General features: G+C 35.3%; 1 protein-coding gene and 1 non-coding gene across 3 annotated transcripts in view; one reads left to right on the top strand and one right to left on the bottom strand.

Annotated features, from left to right (window-relative positions):
* The window catches only part of ZNF385D (zinc finger protein 385D), a 933228-nt gene that overhangs the window by 357217 nt on the left and 556652 nt on the right, over positions 1-19359 (top strand). The gene's annotated exons all lie outside the window — the stretch shown is intronic.
* Positions 17309-17415, bottom strand: LOC123834974 (U6 spliceosomal RNA). The gene has a single exon (XR_006788548.1). It is a non-coding gene; the product is annotated as a U6 spliceosomal RNA (small nuclear RNA).

Here is a 19359-nt window from a genome sequence, read left to right as displayed (position 1 = left end):
TTATAATGTTTGAAATATTTTCTAATAGCATTTAAAATGTAGCTTTTGCACCTTACAAATTGGGTAACTATTGTTCTAATTAAGTCCTTTCAACTAAGCCAGAGTTTTGTAGCTTTCTGTGTGTGTGTACATATAAATACATATATACGTATAAATTCTTGAATTCAATGAACATTTATGAAATGCCTTCAGTTTTCCAGCCATGAAGGCAAACTAGGAGCTTGGGATGTAAAGATTAATGTCAGGGGAGTGGGCTAGGTTGTGCTGCAGAAAACCCCAAGACTTTAGTGGTTTAACGCAAAGTACCATTTTAACTTATTAAAATCCATTGCAGGGCACCTGGGTGGCTCAGTCAGTTAAGCGTCTGCCTTCAGCTCAGGTCAGATCCCAGGGTCCTGGGATCGAGTCCCACATCGGGCTCCCTGCTCCCCAGGGAGTCTGCTTCTCCCTCTGTCTGCCGTTCCCCCTGCCTGTGCTCTCTGTCAAATAAATAAAATCTTTAAAAAAAATAAAAATAAGTAAAATCCATTGCAAGTTCAGGTGACTCTCCAGATCTACTCCCCTCAGCCTGATTTGGGCAGATAAAGCCTCTTAATTGTTGGAAGATAAACTTTTGGTCTATATGGAAGGAAAAATGAGAAGATGAAGAATCACGTGCCAGTTCTTAAATGGTCTCACTTTCCCTTCTCTTTCATTGACTAAAGAAATTCAGATGGCCATGCCTAACCTCATATAGGCAGTGAAATGACAGTAAAGAAAAAAGAATTATAAATTTTTCTTTAGCATTGCGTGGAAGAGCACAATTTTCCTGCCATCTTGGAACTAGCAAGAGTCTAGATCAATATTTTTTTAGCCTAGCACAATTGACATTTTGGACTGGGCAATTCTTTGCTATGGAGGGCAGTTCTATGCACTGTAGAATGGTTAGAGTCATCCCTGACCTCTACCCACTAAATGCTGGTGGCATCTCCCAGTTGTGACAACCCCAAATATCTCCAAGCATTGCCACGTCCCCTAGGGGAAAAATTACTCCTGGTTGAGAAACACTGGTCTAAAAGAAATAAAACAACTATCTTACAGACTATGTCTTTGAGATTCCATAACAGAAAGTAGCAAATGCTAAAAATATAAATAAGTTTATCTTAAAATTTATGTTGATTCACCCATGACTTTCATAAAGTCCCTTTTAACAATATGAGAAACTCTCCCTTTTTGATTTGCTCCCAAAGGTTGACAATCATATGCTTCTACAATGTCCACTGTCCCCTGTGCCAATGGAAAATGATGTCTTTTTGACAGGAATGTGGGCACATTATTCAAGTGTCATCCAGAAAATGGAGCCTTGGAATGTTTCTCTAGAACCCTGGCATGGTGGTTCAAACATCAAAAGCATAAGAGTGCATTTAAGCCTGTCATGATAGGGAAGCCAGGAGGTGGAGATCAATTACCAGAGATAATGCTGAAAGAACATACTGGGGCAACAAAAATAAGAGGAAGACCAAGAACCAGGAGCCACATGGTTCCTCTAATAAAGCACTTACTGCTGGAAATAAGCAAGAAGTGTGATGTTTGTGTTCATTCATAGATGAGTATTCAGAGCTCAAATTTCCAGGCAGAGAGATGTAAGTACAGGGGTACCTGACTGGATCAATGGACAGGAATGGAACTGTGAGTCACCAGGTACAAAGTTAATAAACCAAAGGATTGGAAATGAATTCCAGTGGGCAGCCAGGCTGCCAAAGAGGGTGGAGACAAAGTTCCTCAGCATTATTGCTAGGGAAAGAGAAAGGAGATACTCAGTTCAAAAGTTGTGATAAGCCCAGGTGCCGGGCCTGGGTGGCTCATTTGTTTAAGCATTGGACTCTTGATTTCTGCTCAGGTCATTATCTCAGGGTCCTGGGATTGAGACCTGCCTTGGGTTCCCCACTTACTGGAGAGTCTGCTTGAGGATTTCTCTCCTTCTCCCTCTGCCCCTCCCCCTATTCATGCATGCTCTCTCTCTAAAATAAATAAATAAAAATCTTTAAAAAAATAAAGTTATAATAAGCCTAGATATTTTCTTTCAAGTTGCCTTAGCGGTTAATGACATGAAAGGATTCATATCCTTTTATGATGTATTATGGAGCATAGGGAAATAAAAGTTACAAGATAACGAATGTGTTTGCAATCCATTAGCTTTTATCAATGTTTATATGCTGATTATAATATAATAAATTGATAAAGTGGTGCTATAAAATGGATCCACGGACATCTTGTTTAATGCTTGACACTAAACCTATTTGCTTTAAAATGAATCCTGTAATTGGCAAAGAAGTAATTCTTTAGTATCTTACTCTATAATTTATTTGCTTAGGTAAATAGCAGATAGACCCATCTTGTGGCCACAGCTATATTTAAATTTTTAAAAAAGGAATGATACATGCTCATTATAAACAAGTCAAACAATAAAGACATATATAAAGAATGGGAATTCTCTTATTCTGCCTCCAAACCTCTCCTCAAACCTTTGTAAGAGCTACTTTAAACAGTTTTCAGATTAATCTGTAGCCTTTACTTTTAGTAAACTTTTAGTTTTGTTTTTTTTTAATTGTGAACTCTGTAAAAAAAAAAATTGTGAACTCTGTTCCCAAAGGATTATTTTTGTCAACCATTTATTAATGTCTAATTTTATTACATTATACATTTCTGTTTTGTGAATATTTATATAGAAGTGCCATTATTAAGAAATATATTAACTACTATTCTCAGAAATTTTATTTGCTCATTATTTTTTGTATGTCATGTCTTCATTTTCCTGTCAATCCATTTTTCAGTTTGCACACACAAAGCATCATATTTTTTAAAGTTCCATGGGTAATAAGTCTTCTGAGTATTTGTATACATAAAAAGTTCTCTGTTTTGAATATTCTGGAGGGTGGGTGTATATTTCAAGTTCAAAACTTTCTTAGCAGGTTTTATATAGTGCTACATTTTGCATTTTTGTTTTGTTAGCATTCCTTATTTCTTGATATAAATGAGTTTGGTTCATATTTCTTCATAGATACCATCTTTCTTCTTCCTGGCAGTTTTTAGGATTGTTGTTTTTATCTTTGGAGATTTCACCATCTAGGATTGTGGGGCTTGAGGATGTATTAATGCTTCTGTATTCTGTGTTCTGGAAGAATCTCTTTCCTTGCTTTTATACTGATTTAATCTTTTGCCTTTAGACAATTCTCTACTTCTGTTGACTTTGCTTTTCTTTTTGTTTTCTTTCTTTTTCCCCCACCTTTAAAAATGCTAGCAGTTATGCTTTTAATTTCAAAGAACCCTGATTCTTTTTGGTTTTGTTTTTAAAATAACAGGGCTTTCTATTTTTAGTTATATGATAGTATCTTGAAACTCTTTGAAGATACAAATTACATGTTTTTTTTCCCAATGATTTCTTCTCTTTCCTGATTCAGCTCTGCTTCTTGGGTTTACTCCTTGCTTTTACAGACTTAACTGCCAATGATTTTCCTCAAATATTTTGTGATTTGGACAGTATGTTTATATTTATATATAGTACCTATATATACATATATATGCTCACATATACATTTATATGTAAATGAGGGTCTTGATTGACCAAAGCTATTAATAGAGGGTCTTAACTCAGTACTCTTGAAGATCAGTATGACTCATTAGATGATGCTGCTGGAAACCTGCAGTCCAGTTGGTTTGTTTTCCTGTGGAAACACACAGTCCCTGAGGCACCACCCAGGTTCATCCTCCAACCTTCTCACTCACTTTGTGTCTCCTCAGGGATTGCCTTTGGCAAGGTGTACTTAAAGCCTTAGTCTGGCTCAACCTCCAAAGCTACCCAGCTACTTAACTAAGTTTTCTACCTGTTACTCCATGGACTGATTTTGCTTCCATCACTGCTACCTGAGGTATTGGAGTTATCTCAAAGCTCTACTTAGAAAATACATTTTTTTCCAGTTATCTTCGGGAGGCAATAACCCAAATATCAAACACATTAAAGTATTCCTACATCAACAACAAATGACAATATTTTGAAGGGCACCTGTGTGGTGCAGTCAGTTGAGCATCCCCTTCTTGGTTTTGGCTCGGGTCATGATCTCATGGGTCCTGGGATCTAGCCTGGCATAGGGCTCTGCACTCAGCTGGGTGTCTGCTTGAAGATTTTCTCCCTCTCCCCCCAATTGTGATATATCTCTTTCTCTCTCAAATAAATAAATCTTTTAAAAAGAAAATTTTATAAGACAAAAAGTAATTTAAAAAATTTTGGTCTAAAGTAACTAACAATACTGTTGGCTCTAGTTTCTCAGTAATCATCATCATACTTGGGGATTCTTGCAAAGTGAGAATATCTAACTTCATTAACAACTGTAATAAAATGTTTATATATGCTATGTCTAAAAGGTAAGACAATTAGAATTTTAAGGTCTGTGGACATTTAAGCAAGTGTGTTTTTCATTTGAGGTTTTTACTTTTTGTATTTTGAAGCCAATATATTTTTTTTCAATATTTAAACAGTTTTATAGATGATCTTAGGAAGTCACCCTCTTTTTAACCTGTGTGGTTTGTTATTTGTTAGCTTTTTCAGGTTTTACCTTCTGTTTGAGCTCATCTACTTTAAATCTCCTATATATTCCTCAGATTTTGTTCTATTAATCTACTTTACAGTACTAATTCCACTTTACAGTAGTGCCTACTGTAATTCTACTCTACAGTACCTTCTACTTTACAGTACTAATATGGATTCATTTTCAATTTTACATTTCTTCTATCATTCTAATGGGATTTGGGGAAGTATAAAAGTGAAACACTGCTGTTGAGTCAGCTACCTTTGACCAGAGCCTACAATCACTCTTGATTGAGAAACTCTCACTTTGACCATATACATTTTTAATAAATATGATCTATTGCCATTACTTAAATTTAGATGGAAGCCAATTCCCAGTTCCTAACAATTCTGTGTTTAGCAGCTCATGGAAAATGTTCTTAGCCCTGTACTGTAACACAGTGGGGTCGTCACACTTGGAGGACTCTGAATATATCTAAAGACCAGAATAAGTCATTGTCCTTTCTTTCAAGTGAGAGGGCAAGAGAAGCCAGCTCAGGAATATATACCAAGCTGCTGTCACAACAATATTCTTACCTTATACTAAATATTTTGAATATTTGTTTGGATATGATCTGATCTCCTACTAGTTAGACTACAACTTAGGGCTCATAATTTGTTCATCTTTATAATTCCCCATTTGGGGCACTTTCTAGAGCACATGTGTTTTTCTGGAGGAGAGGGAGAGGAAGAGAGAATATTGGAACAAGGGGAAGAGGGAGTGGGTTAGAGAGAGAGAGAGAGGATGAGGAAAATTTTATGAGCAGTGTTTTACAACAGCTAATGCAAATAAAGTACTTTAGTTTTTAGTATTAAAACACATTGGTGGAATATATTTAGTATGTTATCCCTTTAGGATTGACCAAACATTTGATGATTGTTAATGGAACCAATATTTTGGTAAAGTTCAGAAAGTGCTATGCATTTCAAGCTTGCAGATGTGAAGACTTTAGGACAATAATTCTTAAAATGTCAAGGAGGAGGTATGTCATGTACCCTTTCAAAATCTAGTATTGAAAACAAGGCACTTCTCCCCAGAAGACTGAAAAACAAATTTTGCTAATGATTCTAGAAGAGTCCTGGACTCTCTGGAGTCCTTGTAGAAAGTGAATATAACTCCATGCTTGATATTATGCACATGTACTGATTATTTTATGTGTATATTGAGCCACAATATTTGGAAGAAATGAAAGAAGAAAGGAAGGGAGAGAGGGAGGAAGAAGAAAGCTGCTACCTACTCAGGTCTTTTTTTTTTTTATTCTTATGTTAATCCCCATACATTACATCATTAGTTTTAGATGTAGTGTTCCATGATTCATTGTTTGTGCATAACACCCAGTGCTCCATGCATACTCAGGTCTTTTTTAAATGATGTTTAATTTGTGCTGCTAAATACAAGGTGTATTGTAGCAGCATAATTATTGTCTTTAGACTTAGAGTTTTGGCTCAACAACTTTACCAAAAGTGTGGTCTTAGATAAATTACCATGTTACTATGTGTTCAGTAATTCTCTTCTTAAAAATGGGATAATAATAATTTCCTACCTTCTTCAAGGGATTGTTGTAAATATTAAATGATTGTTCTATTAATTACAGATTATATTATTAAATCATTAGATATTTACAACCATACTTATTAATACAACCCATTTCCTAACTTACTATTACTTGGATTCCAAAATGTTCCTCTGATCATCCATAACATTATTTTATGCATCAAAATTTAAAAGTTCCTAAGGAATATCAAACTTTATTGTTATCTCTTTTCTATGTTTCCATTAAATCCCAAGATGGTAAGAGTTGTTCCCTTCTTGTTGTAAGCTGCATCTACTAAGCTTATCAATGTGAAGAATGAAGGGGGGGAAATCGGAGGGGGAGACAAACCATGAGAGACTATGGACTCTGAAAAACAAACTGAGGGTTCTAGAGGGGAGGGAGTTGGGAGGATGGGTTAGCCTGGTGATGGGTATTAAAGAGGGCATGTTCTGCATGGAGCACTGGGTGTTATATGCAAACATGAATCATGGAACACTACATCAAAAACTAATGATGTAATGTATGGTGATTAACATAACATAATAAAAAAAAAAAAGAAAGAAGGAAATGAAGTCAGATAGACAGTAACCCAGTACTGAGTTCATTCTTGGGCAGTTTGCCTCTACTTTAGTGATAGATGTATTTGGAAGCAGATGATAATGCTCTAATAAAATCTAGACATAACTTTTTCCCTAAGAATAAGTATACAATTTTTCAATATTTTTAGGTGCTTTAAAATAAACACCTAGCCAGTGGTGCCTGGGTGGCTCAGTTGGTTGAGCCTCTGGCTCTTGGTTTTGGCTCAGGTCATGATCTCAGGGTTGTAAGATCAAGCCCTGTGTCTGGCTATGCACTCCACCTTGAGTCAGCTTGGGATTTTCTCTCTTCCTCTCCCTCTGCCCCTCCCCCTGCTGCCTCTCTCTCTCAAATAAAATAAATACATAAAATCTTTTAAAAAGTTACCATCTAGCCATAGTTTGTATTTATTTCCATAAAAAGCTTTCTTATTGGGGATTTTTACTTACATATACTTATTTTAGAAACCATAAACACAGTGGAATTTACTCATAATTTATTAAAGTTATGTGCAAAAATACATCAAGCTCTAAGTAATTATTTATTATGCTTCAGGGAACAATTTAAGGATGATTCATTAACAAAACTAAATATTCACATATCATGTTTTCAATGAGTTGTATTAATAATGAAACATTTTCAATTATGATCTGTTGAAATATTCTTTCCAGGATTCTACCATGTATATTTAGCTCTGAATAAATGATATTTTCACTGGGGATTGGGGAGTGGGCAGGAGAAAGGCTGAAAAGAAAAAAAAATCAGACAAGATTTATTGAAATAGATCTCCTTGTATCATTTTCCCAGTTCAAAATATAAAAAACCCAAACAGCACCTATCAAAATAATTACTCACACAATAGAGCAGATATTGTTAAATTCTTATAAAGAGATAGTGATACACCTGGAAAGAAATCCAGCTGGTTATCTTCTGCCTATGGGGTTAAATTTGACCCTGAAATGTTTTTGCAGTATTGGATCCATGGATGCCTTGTGTGCAAGAGTCAGAGTCTTAGATTCTGGATTTCTAGGCTTGAAATGTGGTTATCCAAGTACATCGTACTGGACTCCCAGTCTGCACACTGGACAGGATGCAGGTTTGACCCTACACAAAGCAAACTCAATGGAGGTCTCTTTTGTTTGCCCCTTCAATAAATTCAAGGGCTGGCTTAGAGGTGAATTGGTATTGGGAGTAAATAATTGTTTTTAGAGATAGTGTTTCTTCCTTTACCAAGGCAGAAAGGATGCTGTTGATGAATTACGTGTGTAGAACTCTTGTGAATTTGCTCTGCCCCAAAGTTAATTTCCTAAATATTTTGAGTCTTGTGACATAGACTAATAAGGTATTTATGGCAACAACTGCTAAAATGGCTCCTGATCTTTCCACCTTTTATTATTCTGCCTTCCATGTTCACCTGCTTTTTCACACAAGCTGCTTTTTAAAATAAATAACATATTTTCTTCATATTTTATTAATTATAATCTTCTAGTCTTAAAATATCTCTTAGGCTTTTTTGTTTGTATGTTTTGTTGTTGTTGTATTTTCCCTGCAATAAGTTACTAAGGGCAAATATAGTCAGGTGGATGATTAACCTAATTGTAGGACTTTGATAACCCTTTAGAAGGGACTATGATAATTTGTTTTCTTCCTTTTCCTTTATGCCCTTTTATCCTCCAGTCTACTTGTTCTATTCCTATTATTATTTCTACTTCTATCCTGTTCCTTTTTCATTTCTTTTTTAATTTTGTTTTTTTGTAATACTTTGGTAATGCATTATTTATAAAACTATAGATTCCATATAATAAAAATCTGTATACTCATAACCAAACTTAAGAAATAAAACAGAGCAATGCAGTTGATGGCCCCTGAATACCACTTTAAAATTTGCCTGTCTCTTCTTTAACCAGAATTGACTACTATCCACATTTTGGAATTTAAGAATTCTGTATTTTAGAGGCACCTGGCTGGCTTAGTTAATGGAACGTGTGACTCGATCTTGGGGTTGTTAGAGCCCCCCGTTGGGTATAGAGAGTACTTGAAAATTAAATCTTTTTTAAGTTCCATATTTTAATATTAAATGTGCATATTTTAAACATAAAAATTTTGTATATTTCACATAACCTTCTGCAACTTAACTTCTCACTGAATTTATTTTTTCAAGATTAATTGATATTGTATAATGGTCTGTAGTATGGATATACCACAATTTATTTATTCTCTTGTTGGCGGATATGGATATTACTTACAATTTTTCCATATTCCAAATATTATTTGAATCAACATTTTTACATACATTTTAGTGGACTGCTCATGAGAGGATAGGATTATTGGGGATTGCTCATTTTAAGGTATATTGTGGTTTAAATGAACTAGATAAATTGTTCTCCAAAGTAGTTTGACCAAGTTGCCCTTCTGTTGTCAGTACATGAGAATTCCATTCCTCCACATCTTTCCTAATACTAGGATTTGTACAACTTTGTAATATTTTTATTTCTTTCTGTTATCTGTTTTTTTTTTAATTTCCTTTTTTCCAACTTCTTTTGCTTTATTATATGATTTTAATTCTGTCTTCCTGTTAGGCACGGGACTCAATTTTCAGACTTTTTTATTTTTTAATATTAGTTTAAATGTACAATTTTATTATAACACTGATTTAGCTAATTACTACTTGCCTTGTTTCATAGTATTTTTTATTAAAAGATCTTATTTATTTATTTGACAGAGAGAGACACAGTGAGAGAGGGAACACAAGCAGGGGGAGTGGGAGAGAGAGAAGCAGCCTTCCCGGGGAGCAGGGAGCCTGATGCAGGGCTCGATTCCAGGACCCTGGGATCATGATCTGAGCAGAAGGCAGACACTTAACGACTGAGCCAACCAGGCGCCCCTTCATAGTAGTTTTGTAATTGGTTTTTAGCACTTCCCGATTTTAATTTTTGTTACTCAAAAGTGTGTGTAAAAATTTCCACACAGCTTTTCCTTGTATTTTCTTTTTTTTTTTTTTTTAAGATTTTATTTATTTATCTGAGAGAGAGAGAATGAGAGAGAGAGTACATGAGAGGGGGGAGGGTCAGAGTGAGAAGCAGGCTCCCTGCCGAGCAGGGAGCCCGATGTGAGACTCGATCCAAGGACTCCAGGATCATGACCTGAGCTGAAGGCAGTCGCTTAACCACCTGAGCCACCCAGGTGCCCTTCTTTTTACTTTTCAATTTGATTGCATTGTAGGTAGAAAAACCAAGCCTGTGATTAAGTGAAAGTGATTAAGGTTGTTGAGATTTGTCTGATATTCTAGAAAGTACTTTCCTCAAAACACAGACCAATAAAAGTGTTTCCTTGCCAACTCCCTCTGTTTCCAATGACTATTTTTCTAGTCTACCTTATTTTGAAAGTATAGCAGGTTGAAGGTCTAAATTTTATGAGGAGTCTCAGTTTCCAGGCTCATCTAATAAATGTTTTTTAAAGATAAATAGGCCAACTAGATAACCATTAAAAAAATAAAATTGGACCTTACTTCTCACTGAACACCAGAATAAAGTCCAAATGCATGAATAATCCAAATGTAGAGAGAGAAACTATACAAGAACTAGAAGAAGATTAAAGGACTGTATTTAAACTTTTTTTTTAAGATTTTATTTATCTATTTGACACAGAGAGACACAGCGAGAGAGGGAACACAAGCAGGGGGAGTGGGAGAGGGAGAAGCAGGCCTCCCGCCAAGCAGGGAGCCCAATGTGGGGCTCGGTCCCAGGACCCCGGGATCATGACCTGAGCCGAATGCAGATGCTTAATGATTGAGCCACCCAGGTGCCCCTAAAGGACTGTATTTAAAAGATTATAAAGTTCATTTATAGAGATGTGAGAAAACCTAAATAAAACTCAAAATTCATGTATAATAAAGAAAAATTGACAAATTTGACCATATAAAAATTATAAAGAGACTCCATAAACAAAAAATAAATTATAAACTAGGAGAAAATATTATTTATTATGTATATTTTATATATATGTATATATAAGGTAGATATATCACATTGTAGTTTATATATATTACATATATATAATATATAAAATTATTGAAAACCCAATACAAAAATGAAGAAAATACATGGACAGTTCAAATTAAACATATCTAAATGGCCCTTATGCAAATGATGGTTATTAACTTTTACCCATAAATTTAAAAATGTAAACTAATGTTTACATTTACAAAATGTGATCTATTATTTCTCATTTATTGTCAGGAATTCAAAAGCCAGGAAGTACACTCTATTGATGTAACTGTGAAGAAATATTCTCATACATTTCTGATAGGTATACACAACCCCTCTGGGGAAGCATTTGTAATATTTATGAAAAGTATAGATGCATTTCCCATTGAGCTTGCAGTGAATACTATTTATAGCTATATACACTGAGGATAAACCTCCATACATACCAAACAACTTATACACAGATGATTCATGCAATGTTGTTTGTAATAGCAAAATTTTGGAAACAACCTAAATAAATACTCATTAAAACCTAATTTGACTAAACTATGGTAGACCTACACAAAAGACTATTAGTCAGATGTTAAAAAGAATGAAGATGGTCTCTAGGAACTTCTATGGAATGACTTCCAGAATATATATTGTTGAGTAAAAAAAAATCAGGATGTGGTAGAGTATTTCTTATTTTGCATAAAGAAACATGGAAAGATGAACAGAAAACTGAGGATAATGTTTATTAATAGGAGTGGGTGAAGCCAGCATAGAAGTGTGTGGATGACATTGAAAACTTCCCTGCACATACCTTTTCAAATAGTTTTTCTTAAACTACATAAACAATTTACCTTTTCAAAAACATTAATAAAGTGAGGATTAAAAAAACAAAAACAAAAACAAAATTGAGTCTAACTCTTTGTCAAGCTGACTCCATGAGCAACTTCACACTTCACAAGACCCATGGTTTGACGTCTTCTTGGCAGAGCTATGAAAATCCAGGCCCCTGTCTCTACCATCTCTATGCGAGCTTCACATGGTTTCTACTTGGCACACTTTCTTCCTCTTTGGTTTTGGTATTATTACCTTACAAGCTCATTCTTTTTTTTTTATTTCAAAAAATTTTTTTATATTCATTTTTTTGTTTTTATAAAAGTTTTTCACAAATCTAATTTGCTGTACTACAAAAATAAAAGGTGTTCTTTCTTGATGCCTCTTCTATTCCCATTTATTTCCCTTTCTTCCCACTTTTCTCTCCATTCTACAGTTGTCTTTTTAATCTTATTGCTATTTTGTTTCTCATTTTCTACCTGTGATCCAGCTTCCTGTATTTTCCTAATCATATAAATTTGAAATATTGTGTTGCAAACATTTCTAACTTCATAAGCATTTCATTAAGAAAACACATAAAGAAATACAACCCAGATTATCTTGTGACTAAAAACCCCCAAACCATTTGCAATTGACTTTTTCATAATGGATATCAAAAGGATGGTATTTTGTCTTCTACAGATGCACCAATTAATTTTCTTTACCTCCTCTTCTGAAAAGTTAAGCCTGATGTAAATTTATCTACATGTTTTCATTTTGCCTCTTCCTAAAAAAAAAAAAAAAGACAGAAAGAAAGAAAAGAAAAGTGCATCTGATGAGTAAAGAATGATCCAAACCCAAATCATCATGTGGAATTAGAGACAGAAGGTGTCTCTTAGGCTGTATTAAATACATAAAAGTGCTATTCTTTCCCTTACATTTATAGTCAAAGCTCAAAAAGGCACAATCAGGAATGGAAAAAAAGCTTTTAAAACTTTAAAGCCTGTGAATAGTCAGTCATTAGATAGAGATAAATCTCAATATAATGGCCTTTGATATATTTCTGTTTCTGCTTTTAACTACTCTAACACTCATTCCCATTCCTATAAGTGCCTTTTGGAACAAAGGAATGGGCATTTTCAATAAAAAAGTGGCATTTTGAAATTTCACACTTAGTGTTCTAAAAATTGTCTAATGGGTTCTTCCTTCATTATTTTTTATTTTTTTTATTATGTTATATTAGTCGCTATACATTACATCATTAGTTTTTGATGTAGTGTTCCATGATTCATTGTTTGCATATAACACCCAGTGCTCCATGCACAACATGCCCTCTTTAATACCCATCACCAGGCTAACCCATCCCCCCACCCTCTCCCCTCTAGAACCCTCAAATTGTTTCTCAGAGTCCATAGTCTCTCATGGTTCATCTCCCCCTCTGATTTCCCCGCCTTCATTCTTCCCTTCCTGCTATCTTCTTCTTCTTCTTCTTTTTTTTTAAACATGTATTATTTGTTTCAGAGGTACAGATCTGTGATCCAACAGTCTTACACAATTCACAGCGCTCACCATAGCACATACCTTCCCCAATGTCTATCACCCAGCCACCCCATCCCTCCCACCCCCTACCACTCCAGCAACCCTCAGTTTGTTCCCTGAGATTAAGAATTCCTCATATTAGTGAGGTCATATGATACATGTCTTTCTCTGATTGACTTATTTTGCCTCCTTCATTATTTAAATTTTCAGAGGGATACTCATAAAAGACCATTCCCTAAGTGGGTGTGGGGGGGTGAGAATGTTTAATATTGAATTGCAATTGCTTAAACTCACATTATATGACAATAATCTATCGTTTTCAAAGCTTAAGCAATTAGTTTAATGAGTGGGCACTCACTGACACACATTATTTCTCAAGGATTTTTTTTATTTATTTTAAAGATTTTATTTTTATTTATTTGACAGAGAGAGACAGGGCAAGAGCAGGAACACAAGCTGGGGGAGTGGGAGAGGGAGAAGCAGGCTTCCTACCAAGCAGGGAGCCTGATGTGGGGCTCCATCCCAGGACTGTTGGATTATGACCTGAGCCAAAGTCAGACACTTAAGGACTGAACCACCCAGGCACCCCTCAATGACATTTTTAAATTTTATTAACATAGCTTTGCACTTCTGTCAGTTTGTTCACAATTTATCTTAGGTAAATTTTTTAAAAAGTCACTTCTCATTCAAAAATGTATCTTTTATCTTGGAAGGTATAATTTTATTTGCCAAGGATAAAAAAAACTTAAAAATTTAAATGTCATCTTAGCCTTAGTTATAAGTGTGTCTATTGTATATAAGAGTAAAGAGGATTGGGGATTATTCACCATGACCAAGTGGGATTTATTCCTGGGCTGCAAGGTTGGTTCAACATCCGCAAATCAATCAGTGTGATACAATACGTTAGTAAAAGAAAGAACAAGAACCATATGATCCTCTCAATAGATGCAGAAAAAGCATTTGACAAAGTACAGCATCCTTTCTTGATCAAAACCCTTCAGAGTATAGGGATAGAGGGTACATACCTCAAGATCATAAAAGCCATCTATGAAAAACCCACAGCAAATATCATTCTCAATGGGGAAAAACTGAGAGCTTTCCCCCTAAGGTCAGGAACATGGCAGGGATGTCCACTATCACCACTGCTATTCAACATAGTATTAGAAGTCCTAGCCACAGCAACCAGACAACAAAAAGAAATAAAAGGCATCCAAATTGGCAAAGAAGAAGTCAAACTCTCACTCTTTGCAGATGATATGATACTTTATGTGGAAAACCCAAAAGACTCCACCCCAAAACTGTTAAAACTCATACAGGAATTCTGTAAAGTGGCAGGATATAAAATCAATGCACAGAAATCAGTGGCATTCTTATACACCAACAAGAAGACAGAAGAAAGAGAAATTAAGGAGTCAATCCCATTTAGAATTGCACCCAAAACCATAAGATACCTAGGATTAAATCTAACCAAAGAGGCAAAGGATCTGTACTCAGAAAACTGTAAAATACTCATGAAAGAAATTGAGGAAGACACAAAGAAATGGAAACGCGTTCCATGCTCGTGGATTGGAAGAACAAATATTGGGAAGATGTCAATGCTACTTAGAGCAATCTACACATTCAATGCAATCCCCATCCAAATACCATCCACTTTTTTCAAAGAAATGGAACAAATAATCCTAAAATTTGTATGGAACCAGAAAAGACCCCGAACAGCCAGAGGAATGTTGAAAAAGAAAAACAAAGCTGGCGGCATCACAATTCCGGACTTCAAGCTCTATTACAAAGCTGTCATCATCAAGACAGTATTGTACTGGCACAAAAACAGACACATAGATCAATGGAACAGAATAGAGAACCCAGAAATGGACCCTCAACTCTATGGTCAACTAATCTTTGACAAAGCAGAAAAGAATGTCCAATGGAAAAAAGACAATCTCTTCAGCAAATGGTGTTGGGAAAACTGGACAGCCACATGCAGAAGAAGGAAACTGGACCGTTTCCTTACACCACACACAAAAATAGACTCCAAATGGTTGAAAGACCTCAGTGTGAGACAGAAGTCCATCAAAATCCTAAAGGAGAACACAGGTAGCAACCTCTTCAACCTCAGCCACAGCAACTTCTTCCTAGAAACATCGCCAAAGGCCAGGGAAGCAAGGGCAAAAATGAACTATTGGGACTTCATCAAGATAAAAAGCTTTTGCACAGCAAAAGAAACAGTCCACAAAACCAAAAGACAACCAACAGAATGGGAGAAGATATTTGCAAATGACATATCAGATAAAGGGCTAGTATCCAAAATCTATAAAGAACTTATCAAACTCAACACCCAAAGAACAATAATCCAATCAAGAAATGGCCAGACGACATGAACAGACATTTTTCCAAAGAAGACATGCAAATGGCCAACAGACACATGAAAAAGTGTTCAACATCGCTTGGCATCAGGGAAATCCAAATCAAAACCTCAATGAGATACCACCTCACACCAGTCAGAATGGCTAAAATTAACAAGTCAGGAAACAACAGATGTTGGCACGGATGCGGAGTAAGGGGAACCCTCCTACACTGTTGGTGGGAATGCAAGCTGGTGCAGCCACTCTTGAAAACAGTATGGAGATTCCTCAAAAAGTTGAAAATAGAGCTACTGCACAACCCAGCAATTGCACTATGGGTATTTATCCCAAAGATACAAGTGTAGTGATCTGAAGGGGTACGTGCACCCCAATGTTTATAGCAGCAATGTCCACAATAGCCAAACTGTGGAAAGAGCCAAGATGTCCATCAACAGATGAATGGATAAAGAAGATGTGTTATACATATACAATGGAATATTATGCAGCCATCAAAAAAACCGAAATCTTGCCATTTGCAACGACATGGATGGAACTAGAGGGTCTTATGCTAAGTGAATTAAGTCAATCAGGGAAAGACATGTATCATATGATCTCACTGATATGAGGAATTCCTAATCTCAGGAAACAAACTGAGGGTTGCTGGAGTGGTGGGGCGTGGGAGGGATGGGGTGGCTGGGTGATAGACATTGGGGAGGGTATGTGCTATGGTGAGTGCTGTGAATACTGTAAGACTGTTGGATCACAGACCTGTACCTCTGAAACTTATGATACATTACATGTTAAAAAAAAGAAGATAGTAGGAAGGGAAAAATGAAGGGGGGGAAATTGGAGGGGGAGACGAACCGTGAGAGACTATGGACTCTGAGAAACAAACTGAGGGTTCTGGAGGGGAGGGGAATGGAGGGATGGGTTAGCCTGGTGATCAGTATTAAAGAGGGCACATATTGAATGGAGCACTGGGTGTTATATGCAAACAATGAATCATGGAACACTACATCAAAAACTAATGATGTAATGTATGGTGATTAACATAACAATAAAATTTTAAAAATGCAAAAAAAAAAGTAAGGAGGATTGGCAGATTCATTCATATTTCTGTTTGAAAAAAAATGAATTCTGCCTGTTTCAATAATTAACCATGGCCTTAACTTTGGCATCGCTGTGCATGAATAGCAATAGGGTCTGCTGCCAAACCACAAATCTAAATTTCAATTTCCTGAGAGATTAAGACAATGTTATTTAAAGTTCACGTCTTAATAAAACCATCAGAGGAATAGCATTTCTTTTAAATTGTGATTATTGTTAATCCAAAGATTTTATTTAAATGTAACTATTCCTGCAAAAGATATAGTCTAAAAAGGAGTGGTTGGGTAGAGAGAGAAATGTGTGACTCTGGCAGGCAATAGAAAAAAAGAAAAAGAAAAGAATATGATGTTCTTGGCAACATGTTGTAAAATTTAAAACAACAAAATATTACTAACATCTTTGGACTTCTTATAGTCACTAAGATCAATGAAATATGACTGATCTAGATAACTATTTCATTTCCATACTTGTTCATTTAGTTTCCTGATATACAAGCTTGCCTATAAGTTTGTACTTACTTCTCTTTCAGTTTTATTGAAATATAATCAACATACAGCATTCTGCATGTTTAAGGTGTAGGGCAAAATGACTTACATATATTACGAAATGATTACCACGTGAGTTTAGTTAATATCCATTATCTTATATAGATACAAAAATAGAAAAAAGTATTTTTTCCTTGTGATAATGTATTTGCATTTCATAGTTAATTTCTCTCTCAGCTTTTTTCTCTTTCAGGTGATCAGAATTTTAAGTTTTCAAGGAAATGGTAAATTGTATTTTAAAATAGAAACGCATTAATATAGAAGTTCTTTATTTTTTTAAAATATGGAATGCTTCATGAATTTGTGTGTCATCCTTGCATGGGGGCCATACTAATCTTCTCTGTATCATTCCAGCCTTAGTATATGTGCGGCCAAAGTGAGCACAAATATAGAAGTTCTGAACTTGGAGTCTGTAGATAGACTCCAATAGTTTTTTTGTTTGTTTGTGTATGTTTTTGCTCTTGTTTGGTGGGGGGTGGTGATCACCTGTGTGATTAGAAATTTTAAAAATCACATCTTTATTTTTAGTTATATTTAATTTTATTTCCTCTAGAGGAAATATAGCATTTCTTTCAATTACAAATGTAGATGACAAACCTTATTACTATTGGCAACTCCTGTGACTTTGTCACCAATAGACATAATAGAAATCTGTTGTTGTTGAAGTTAACCTGACGTATTTATACTTATGGCCACCTTGAAATAACAATCATCATTAGACCTACTGAGAAATCTGTTATTTAATATATTAATAAGAAAGAACACATATGGGGACTCCTGGGTGGCTCAGTTGGTTAAACATCTGCCTTCAGCTCAGGTCATGATCCCAGAGTCCTGGGATCGAGCCCCGCATCGGGCTCCCTGCTCAGCGGGGAGCCTGCTTCTCTCTCTGACTGCCACTCCCCTGCTTGTGTTCTTGCTCTCTCTGACAAATAAATAAAGTCTTAAAAAAAAAAAAAGAAAGAGCACATATGACCATATCATATTTTTTAAATTATTTGATAATAGCATTTTAATGTAATTGGTTTGCTTTGTAATTATTTGTACCTTAATATTTTATTTTAGGTATTTAAACCATTAGACATACATAGGCTTGAACAGACTGCCAAAGGGTTCCATTGCATGACCTCTCACTTGTACACTCTGAAGAGTTCTTGTGCTAATTTTTACAATTATGTAACAGCAGAAACTTTATTTTGCAATGTATGCTCCTTGAAAAAGGATTTCCTTTGCTGTATGTACCCCTTGACAAAGAATTTGTTTTGTAATATGTGCCTTGAAAAAGAATAGGTTGAGTTTTTAAAAGGCCTTGCCATACCTCTTAAGTCCTATCTGCTATTAAAGAACATACTCTTTCTGGGTTTTATTTTAACGATGTAGAAGTCCAGCCATACACATCAGGCTCAATGAGTTATAGAATTTCCCTTGTGGTTTGGTTGTTGTTTTTCTCAATAAAAAAACAAGGGCATTACATTGCATTAAAATGCTACAGAGCAAAGATATCTCCTGAGAGTTTCACTGATAAATAATTTCTGTGAAGTTTACTTGATATCTTAACTGTTGTTGCATCCATCTGAAAAGACACCTAAAACAAGACAAAGTTGTTTTTTCTTCTTCCTGCAATATTTGAATTTTACAAGAACAAGTTGTAATATAGTCTAAGCATATGAAATGAGAATATTTAACCTTGCTAGTTTGATTTCAATGCATCGTGAGTATAGTTCTTTAAAATGAAGAGAAACAATTGGACATCACCAACATCCTTGCACCTCCTGTTTTTATAAGTATTCTCATTAAATACTTTTTAAAAAATATTTATTTATTTATTTATTTATTTATTTATTTATTTATTTATTTATTTATTTGAGAGAGAAGTAGAGAGAGCACAAGCAGGGGGAGAGGCAGAGGGAGAGGGAGAAGCCGACTCCCCGCTGAGCTGGGAACCTGATGTGGGGCTCCATCCCAGGACCTGGAGATCATGACCTGAGCCAAAGACAGATGCTTAACCATCTGAGCCACCCAGGTATCCCCTCGTTAAATTCTTTAATTACATTATATTATTGGAGGGCAGAAGTACAATCTATGGAGTCACTCTGACTAATATTCAAATATGGCTCAGCCATTAGTCTTTAACCTTGAAACTGTTAACTAATATATCTCACATTGTTCTTGTTTATTAAATGAAAATTATAGCAGGTAAGTAACATGACTGTTTAAAAATTAAATGAAAAAATATATATATATACACTGTATATCTGTATATGGGTATATACATATATACAAATATATACATATACACACATTCTCAGACACACACACACACATGTC

Source organism: Mirounga angustirostris, unplaced genomic scaffold (assembly GCF_029215605.1).
Source record: "Mirounga angustirostris isolate CCGP_5_RB_7025 unplaced genomic scaffold, mMirAng1.0.hap1 SCAF_1, whole genome shotgun sequence".
Taxonomy (NCBI): Eukaryota; Metazoa; Chordata; class Mammalia; order Carnivora; family Phocidae; genus Mirounga; species Mirounga angustirostris.
Note: the sequence above shows the minus strand (reverse complement) of the source record. Positions and strands in the feature narration are given on the sequence as shown.